A 9,527-nucleotide genomic window follows, 5' to 3' on the forward strand; every position below is an offset into this window, starting at 1 on the left:
GAACCACCTAAAGCCATCAACTAGGGTCTAGGGTGGCTCGGGGTCGACGGAACCACCTAAAGCCATCAACTAGGGTCTAGGGTGGCTCGGGGTCGACGGAACCACCTAAAGCCATCAACTTTGGTCTAGGGTAGCTCGGGGTCGACAAAACAACCTAAAGCCATCAACTTTGTAACATAACAAACTATTCGTTTTGCAAACGCATTTAAGAATTTAAGCATCACTCTAACATATATAACTATTCCTTTTGCAAATGCATTTAAGCATTTAACCATCAGTATAGCATAAGCATCAGTATGTCATCATTTTCAGTCTAACATAAGCATCAATATGTCATCATTTTTAGTCTAACATTGAAAGCAAACGATACTAACTGGAGTTCAACACATTATAGGAATACACAACCATTGTTCACATTACATAGTGGAGTTCAAATGCACAATCCATCCTTTTCTCACAAAAAGATGGATATCATAACTACTAGGTACATATGTTGGAGATATGCCCTAGAGGCAATCATGTATGATGATATTTCCTATGTGTTTATGAATAAAGATAGTCCTTGGACATTATCAATGATGTGTATCAGCAAGTATGTGACTTGTTTGTGGGACTATGCATTGTATGATGGTTGTCCTAAAAGGTCCCTAGTCGAAAGGGCTGTGTGGACGCGCAGCCGACTAGACTAGCATATGACACGGTCGATGGCTTGGTCTCACTAGCCATGGAGCATTGGATGCTAACCGGATAATATGGACTTGGAAAGGTCTGGTCGGATTTGATGTAGTCGGATCCGAGTCGAGATAAGGTCTGAGTCGGACAGACCCAACTATGAGACCCAGCGATATGTCATCTGTGAGTCTCTAGTACAACATACGTTCTATGTCCTAAGACCTGAGCTGACGCATGTACTCGGGATGGTGACAGACTTGCTTTGCGCCGACCAAATGCTACTCCGTGACTGGGTAGTTACAAAGGTAGGTTTCGGGTTTGTCCAGTCCCATGATGCGAGACATGGTCGAGCAAGATGGGATTTTCCCCTCCGATCAGGAGAGATATACTCTGGGCCCCTCGTGTGATCTGACCAGGAGAAGCATGGCCATGCGACAAGGATTATGAAATAATCCGGGTAGTGGTCGGGATCATTGGAATGAGAAAGAGGTCGGGCTAGCACAAGGATGACAGTCTCGCCTTGAGCCCGACAACATATATCGTGCAGCAAAGGGAACAGAAGTGTGACACATTGTACAGGTTCGCCTAACCAGCTTTATAGTCTGCTTGGTGGTTGGCACACCTTGCTAGAGGCCGCTACCAACCGTGTAGGTCGGAGGTGATCCAAACTATGACCAAGCCGACTTGAACCTAAGGGGTCGCGCGCTTAAGGGAAGGAACCTACGAGGTCGGTTCGTAGGACACTGGTCGGGTGTGATCCGAACTGGACTAGGAACGTGATCGAGTACACTACAAGGATTCTGTTAATACATGACGGACTCAATCCGTCACAGACCGTCGCAAAACTGTCGTGGTAGGGCATGCATGACGGACTAGAAATCCGTCATGTATATCGTGTCATAATCTGATCACTGTACATTCCATGACGGATCTTGTCTGTCATGGATGGAACTTAACGGACATGCTCTTAACACCGTTAACGGTTCTGCCACATCAACATGTGACATGGATCTGACATGGCGGCCCATGTAGTGCTCAGCCCATCTAAATTTTTGGCCCACTAAATTTCAGCTAGATGTAAGAGTATTGGCCCATATAGTAATCAAGCCAATTAGAATTTAAGTGCATTAATTCATCTAAGGCCCATTAATTTCAGTTCAAAACATTAGCTCATCTCTCATTTCTCGCCAATAAGAATTTTATAGAAAATATATGCTCATGTCACTAAAAAGGAAAATTACACAAACACAACAAAAAATACACCACTACAGAACCAAAAAGAAAATACTCAAAAACATAAGTTTACAAGCATGTCTTGGAGAACACTATCCTACTCTACAGCCAACACCACCCCCATCAATCCGCGTTTCTAACCACAAATCCACTCATCCATGCCGAAGTCGTCAAAACACGTCTTTGTTGCTGAAAATGCTCCCATAAATCAATAGCTGCGAGATGAAGTAAATTTAGTCACTTCATTAGCCAGTAGGTAAACTAGAAGTAGCTTAGTGCTCCCTCTATAAAGAAATATAAGAGTGTTTAGATCACTACTACTTTAGTGATCTAAACACTCTTATATTTCTTTATAGAGGGGGTACATGTTATTACGTTCTATATTTTTTTCACTCCCAGGATGCTTAGTGCAACAAATTTAATTAAACGTGTGAAAAGAAACAATAAGTGGCAACAAGTAGCATGGGACCTAATCATACACATAGTTACAACACTACAGATTTGTATATATGAATAGATTGTAGAAATAAGAGACTTAGAACCAACATTAAAAAATGAATTACATGTCCAAAATCCTTAAATCTTGCAATGCCTATTAAAGAGAATAACAAAGTATGCACTATAAAACAAGAATACACAATGGGTTGCTTAAAATTAATCCACAAAAATGTGCGTGAACTAAAAATGTAATCAAGTTGGCCTATGAGTGACAAAGCTACAAAATACACATCACGGAACTCCCAAGTACTGCAGCAGTAGAGGACATAAATCAGCCAAAAATGGCATGACTATGAAAGAATATGCAAGGCGGACACATGAAACTGAGTATTTGTACTGCAAGTTCATCTCAAAGGACTGACAATAGTAAACAACACTTGCTTGCCAAGTAAACTTCGAATTTAATTTATTACATTGCTTAGGCAACTACTCAGTGGTAATTAAGATACAAGTTGAAACAGAACCCATGAACACGAGGGGATGGCACTGTAATAGTGTATCAAGGCAATGCATGATATCAAGGACATGATACAATGTAGATTTTATGCACACACAAAAAACGCACAGTTATAATTTTACTGGAACTACAGACCAGTCTACATTGAAACTAATCCTTAAAGAACTATGTCACCCCAAGAATCTTAATTTACAAACTGAATTTAAAAGAGCATGATCCAAATGCATACAAACAGAACTAAGAAGGAACAAGGTACGGTGGGTGGTGGCGCATTACCTTCACTTTCTTCATGATGGACTTGACATGATGGCCCTCAAGAAAATTTCACAAACTTCACACTCAGCTGAGATGAAAAAATTCACATATGCACAACACTCACATTCACTTTAAATTCATGACCCATTGAAATGTGCATAAAGTACCATTCAACATATAAATTATAAACACAATGATTTTCTTAGCAAGAGAAACAGAAAATATGCTCTAGGCTTATCATTTTGAGTATGAATTGAATTATAGCCAAAGACAGCACAACAACAAAAAACAATCATACACAACTGAACATAGAACTCTCAAACGTGTTCGCTGTTTCTAGAGCAAAATGATTTTTTCACTAATGATGTCCATGAACATGTACGACATATATAATTAACAAAGCCCATGTATGATAGATTGCAAGAACAATATTCTGTATGAAAAATCACATATCTGTACAAAATAACAGAGAAGATTCTGTACACGCTAATATATCCGGCATCTTAAATTTGCGGTCTGGATCATTACTGAAGATAGATCTGTCATGTACGCACACTCAACCAACCACCAGTACATCAATTCAAATGCATGTTACCAGAGAAACATCAGTACATTTTGTGTTAAGCTAGCAGTAACCATGCGTGCAAAAAAAATCAAGGAATACAAAAGTAGCAGATTCTAAATTTAGATCCAGCGTCCATGTAGACAGATCGGCCATATAGAAGAACAAACCACAAGTTCGTGTGGAGGGGGATCAAACTCACCATGCATATTTGCCGCTGTGGACACTCACGGCAGCTGCCCTGGTCCTTACCTTGTTAACCGTATTGCTTTGCCTCCAGTCCAACGCGTCGAGCCGGTAACAAGTGGCGAGTGGCGACTCGGGTTCGCTGCCGCCTCCAGCGTTCGCCGCGGTAGACCGGCCCCCGCACAACCGCTCTGCTCCGACAAGGCTACTGCCGGTGTTGACCTCCATGCCAGATCCAGCGCACCCAAGACGCCTATGCCATCACTCCTGGGGTTGTTGCCACCATCGAACTCGATTGATCTACAACACAAACTGCGGATCAGCCATCGGCGGGGAGGATAGGGCGGAGGAGTGAGGGTCAGCGGGAAAGGTAGAGCATAGGGTGGAGGGGGAAGAGGTGCCACTGGGAGTGGGAGTGGAGGAGGTAGAGGAGAGGCCAGGGAAGAAAAGGGTGCATCCGGGAGGTGAGGAAGGGGTGGTGAAAGGAGCGACCACCAGATGGAGAAGGTGCAGAGGACTGAGAGGAGGGGATCGGGGATGGGGAAGAAGATGATGGGTGCGGCGGCAGAGGGATAAAGAGATGGGGAAGAGAGACAGGGACTTAGGGTTAGGTCTTATACGGTGAACAGTTCAGATGGGCTTTAGTGGGCTCGAAATTTCTACCATCACGCGCGCTAATGGAATTCTAGGCGCGTCCTCCCTCCTTTCCTCGCGTGCGCCTTCCTGCCGCCACCCAAATTCAAGCGCGCCTTCATTTCCTTGCTTTCCTTTTATTTTTTATATATAAATCATCCGACTAACATGTGAGGCAAATAAAGAAAATGTACAACACATCAAGAAGAGCCACCCGTGAGCGCGTGGGTGGTGTATAAACAAAGAAAAAAGCGAGGCCGAGCTAGTTGATCGATGACAGTATCCCTGGCAGCTCCTTGATGTTTGTCATGAAGGGGCTACCGCTTTGGCGGCCGTTCGCCTCTTGCTGATCCATGACGGTTTTCGTTACGGTTTTCAGGGACGTCATCAGAAATCCGTCATGGATTAACACATTTCTTGCAGTGGTAGACTTTGGGCTTTAGGGTCCGTGCGAGGCCCAAGTGTTGAGCCCGCGATGGACGCCTATATAAGGTGGAGGTGCAACGCACTTATTTGGTTGATCGCTTTGGCGTTGCGACTAGGGTTTGCATGTGTTGCGAATAGCCACCTCTACTCGCCGCCGACTGTGTGATCGGACCTAGCAGTCCGCCACACGGTGTTCCTCCTGCACGCGTGGATACCGTTAGAGGCGGTGCACTTGCGCCACTTCGACGAACTTGTACGTGGGATCGGACGACCGACTGTTCGAGGGAGATCGGACGAGGAGGAGACGATCCACACGGACGCGCTGCCTCAACTCTACTTCCGCTGCACGGCACTGCGCGTCTAGTGGTAACGAAGTGTGATCCATCTCCCGTAGCATGTTCTTGGTTGTTCTGCGCGTAGGCAATTTTAATTTGCAGTTGACGCACCTTACCGTAGATCCCAACAACATAAACAGCCAGAGTTCACAATTAGTACTAGAACCATACATTACACAACCATAATTCTCAGTTAGTAGGTCATTGCACAGCCATCCTTCCCAAAAGGTCTGCAATGCCCACTAATCTCAATTCATCTTGTTTAGGTCTGCAAGATGGCATGGATCCCCTTGATCTTCTCCTTCAGCTTCTCTTGTGCCTTCATGAGCTCAGTAATCTTAAACTCTTGCATCTGCTTCTCTTCATTATAGTTTTCCTTGGGCTTTAGCAGATCAGCAACCTGGAACTTCAACTCTAGCTTCTCTTGGGTGAGCTTCTCCTCAAACTGTGTGAACTCTGCATTCTTCAACTCCAAATTCATCCTAGCCTCACTCAACAATTCCTTCTCTTTCATATTCTTCAACTTCAGGTTTTGGATGACAGTTGCTTGAGCACTTGTCAGGTTGCACAGGATTTCATACTTCTGTTGAACCTTCTCTGCAGCTGCATCTTTCTTTGCCATTTCTGCCTTCATACCAGCAACCAACTCAGCTCTGCATTCCTGCTGATATGTGAGGTTGGACTGCAGATAACTGAAATCCACAACCCTATCAGCCTGGATATCCACAAGTTGATGCACATCTTTCACCAACTTGTCATAGTCTGCATCCAGCTTGTTCTTTTCTTTTGTCAAATGGTGAATAGTTAAAGCACTTTCAAGATTATCATTCACCCTAGCACACTTGCTCTCTTCAACCATTGACCAAAGCTTCAACAATGCATTCTCCATTGTTGGGGGCCACTGCTCATCAACCCACTGAACAAACCCACAATTCCGACCTTCCTGGAAAAATTAGAAGGGCAACATTTAGTACAATACAACTACTAAGAGGACTAACCAACAGTTACTTCATGGCAGTACGTAATGTTGGCACTGACATTAACTGAATTTGCACAGCCATTTGCTAAGACACAAGAACACATTGAAAAATAAATTAATGTAATCCCACAATGTGCAGATTAACATTGGGCAGTACCTAACAACGGGCAAAAATTAGTACAATACAACTACTAAGAGTACTAAGCAACAGTTAGTTCATGGCAATACCTAATGTTGGCACTGACATTAACTAAATTTGCACAGCCATTTGCTAAGCAACAAGAACACAATGTACCTAATTATGATCAATATATTTGTTGGAAATATGCCCTAGAGGCAATAATAAATTAGTTATTATTATATTTCCTTGTTCATGATAATCGTTTATTATCCATGCTATAATTGTATTGATAGGAAACTCAGATACATGTGTGGATACATAGACAACACCATGTCCCTAGTAAGCCTCTAGTTGACTAGCTCGTTGATCAATAGATGGTTACGGTTTCCTGACCATGGACATTGGATGTCGTTGATAACGGGATCACATCATTAGGAGAATGATGTGATGGACAAGACCCAATCCTAAGCCTAGCACAAAGATCGTAATTCATGTGCTAAAGCTTTTCTAATGGCAAGTATCATTTCCTTAGACCATGAGATTGTGCAACTCCCGGATACCGTACGAATGCTTTGGATGTACCAAACATCACAACGTAACTGGGTGGCTATAAAGGTGCACTACAGGTATCTCCGAAAGTGTCTGTTGGGTTGGCACGAATCGAGACTGGGATTTGTCACTCCGTGTAAACGGAGAGGTATCTCTGGGCCCACTCGGTAGGACATCATCATAATGTGCACAATGTGACCAAGGGGTTGATCACGGGATGATGTGTTACGAAACGAGTAAAGAGACTTGCCGGTAACGAGATTGAACAAGGTATCGGTATACCGACGATCGAATCTCGGGCAAGTACTATACCGCTAGACAAAGGGGATTGTATACGGGATCGATTGAGTCCTTGACATCGTGGTTCATCCAATGAGATCATCGTGGAACATGTGGGAGCAAACATGGGTATCCAGATCCCGCTGTTGGTTATTGATCGGAGAACGTCTCGGTCATGTCTGCATAATTCCCGAACCCGTAGGGTCTACACACTTAAGGTTCGATGATGCTAGGGTTATAAAGGAAGTTTGTATGTGGTTACCGAATGTTGTTCGGAGTCCCGGATGAGATCCCAGACGTCATGAGGAGTTCTGGAATGGTCCGGAGGTAAAGATTTATATATGGGAAGTCCTGTTTTGGTCACCGGAAAAGTTTCGGGTTTTATCGGTAACGTACCGGGACCACCGGGAGGGTCCCGGGGGTCCACCAAGTGGGGCCACCATCCCCGGAGGGCTGCATGGGCCAAGTGTGGGAGGGGACCAGCCCCAGGTGGGCTGGTGCGCCCCCCCCCCCCAAGGGCCCAAGGCGCCTAGGGTTTGGGGAGGGGGTGCTTCCACCTAACTTGGGGGGGCAAGTTTCCCCTCTTCCCCCCCTTGGCCGCCACCCTTAGATGGGATTGGGGCTGCCACACCCCTTGGGGTGGAAACCCTAGAGGGGGCGCACCCCCCTCCCTCCCCCCTATATATAGTTGAGGTCTTGAGGGCTGCCAACACATGAGTTTTGACCTCTCCCTAGCGCAGCCCTACCTCTCTCCCTTCTCCTCTCCCGCGGTGCTTGGCGAAGCCCTGCTGGATCACCACGCTCCTCCATCACCACCACGCCGTTGTGCTGCTGCTGGATGGAGTCTTCCTCAACCTCTCCCTCTCTCCTTGCTGGATCAAGGCGTGTGAGACGTCACCGGGCTGTACGTGTGTTGAACGCGGAGGTGCCGTCCGTTCGACACTAGGATCTCCGGTGATTTGGATCACGACGAGTATGACTCCTTTAACCCCGTTCTCTTGAACGCTTCCGCTTAGCGATCTACAAGGGTATGTAGATGCACTCTCCTTCCCCTCGTTGCTAGTCTCTCCATAGATAGATATTGGTGACTCGTAGGAAAATTTTGAATTTCTGCTACGTTCCCCAACAGTGGCATCATGAGCTAGGTCTATTGCGTAGATTCTTTGCACGAGTAGAACACAAAGTAGTTGTGGGCATTGATTTTGTTTAATATGCTTACCGTTACTAGTCCAATCTTGTTTCGACGGTATTGTGGGATGAAGCGGCCCGGACCGACCTTACATGTACACTTACGTGAGACAGGTTCCACCGACTGACATGCACTTGTTGCATAAGGTGGCTAGCAGGTGCCAGTCTCTCCCACTTTAGTCGGATCGGATTCGATGAAAAGGGTCCTTATGAAGGGTAAATAGCAATTGACATATCACGTTGTGGTTTTTGCGTCGGTAAGAAAGGTTCTTGCTAGAAACCCATAGCAGCCACGTAAAACATGCAAACAACAATTAGAGGACGTCTAACTTGTTTTTGCAGGGTATGCTATGTGATGTGATATGGCCAAGAAGAATGTGATGAATGATATGTGATGTATGAGATTGATCATGTTCTTGTAATAGGATTCACGACTTGCATGTCGATGAGTATGACAACCGGCAGGAGCCATAGGAGTTGTCTTTATTTATTGTATGACCTGCGTGTCATTGAACAACACCATGTAACTACTTTACTTTATTGCTAACCGGTAGCCATAGTAGTAGAAGTAATAAGTTGGCGAGACAACTTCATGGAGACACGATGATGGAGATCATGATAGTAATGATAGTACCACTTGTGGCACTGCCATGTAAGTCATATTGGTATAAAACGCATGAAGAAGCTCCATGTTGATGGATCTTTGGACTCACTCGTTTTTGAAAAGTTTGAGACATGCGAACCACGTCTATTGCTGTATACGCATGAAGAAACTCCATGTAGATGGATCGTTTGGACTCACTTGATTTTGAATCACTTGACATATGCAAATCATACCACATGGGCAAGATGACGAAGCCTCGTTTTCAGTAAGATGGAACAAGATAGCAACTTGTTGGAAGTAACACATTTTGATGTGTGCAGTCCAATGAGTGCTGAGGCATGCAGTGAATATCGTTATGTTCTTACTTCACAGATGATTCGAGTAGATGTTGAGTATATTTACTTAATGAAACACAAGTCTGAATTATTGAATGGTTCAACTAATTTCAGAGTGAAGTTGAAGATCATTGTGACAAGAGGATAAAATGTCTATGATATGATCATAGAGATGAGTATCTGAGTTACAAGCTTTGGCACGCAATTAAGACATT

This window comes from Triticum dicoccoides, chromosome 5B (assembly GCF_002162155.2).
Source record: "Triticum dicoccoides isolate Atlit2015 ecotype Zavitan chromosome 5B, WEW_v2.0, whole genome shotgun sequence".
Lineage (NCBI taxonomy): Eukaryota > Viridiplantae > Streptophyta > Magnoliopsida > Poales > Poaceae > Triticum > Triticum dicoccoides.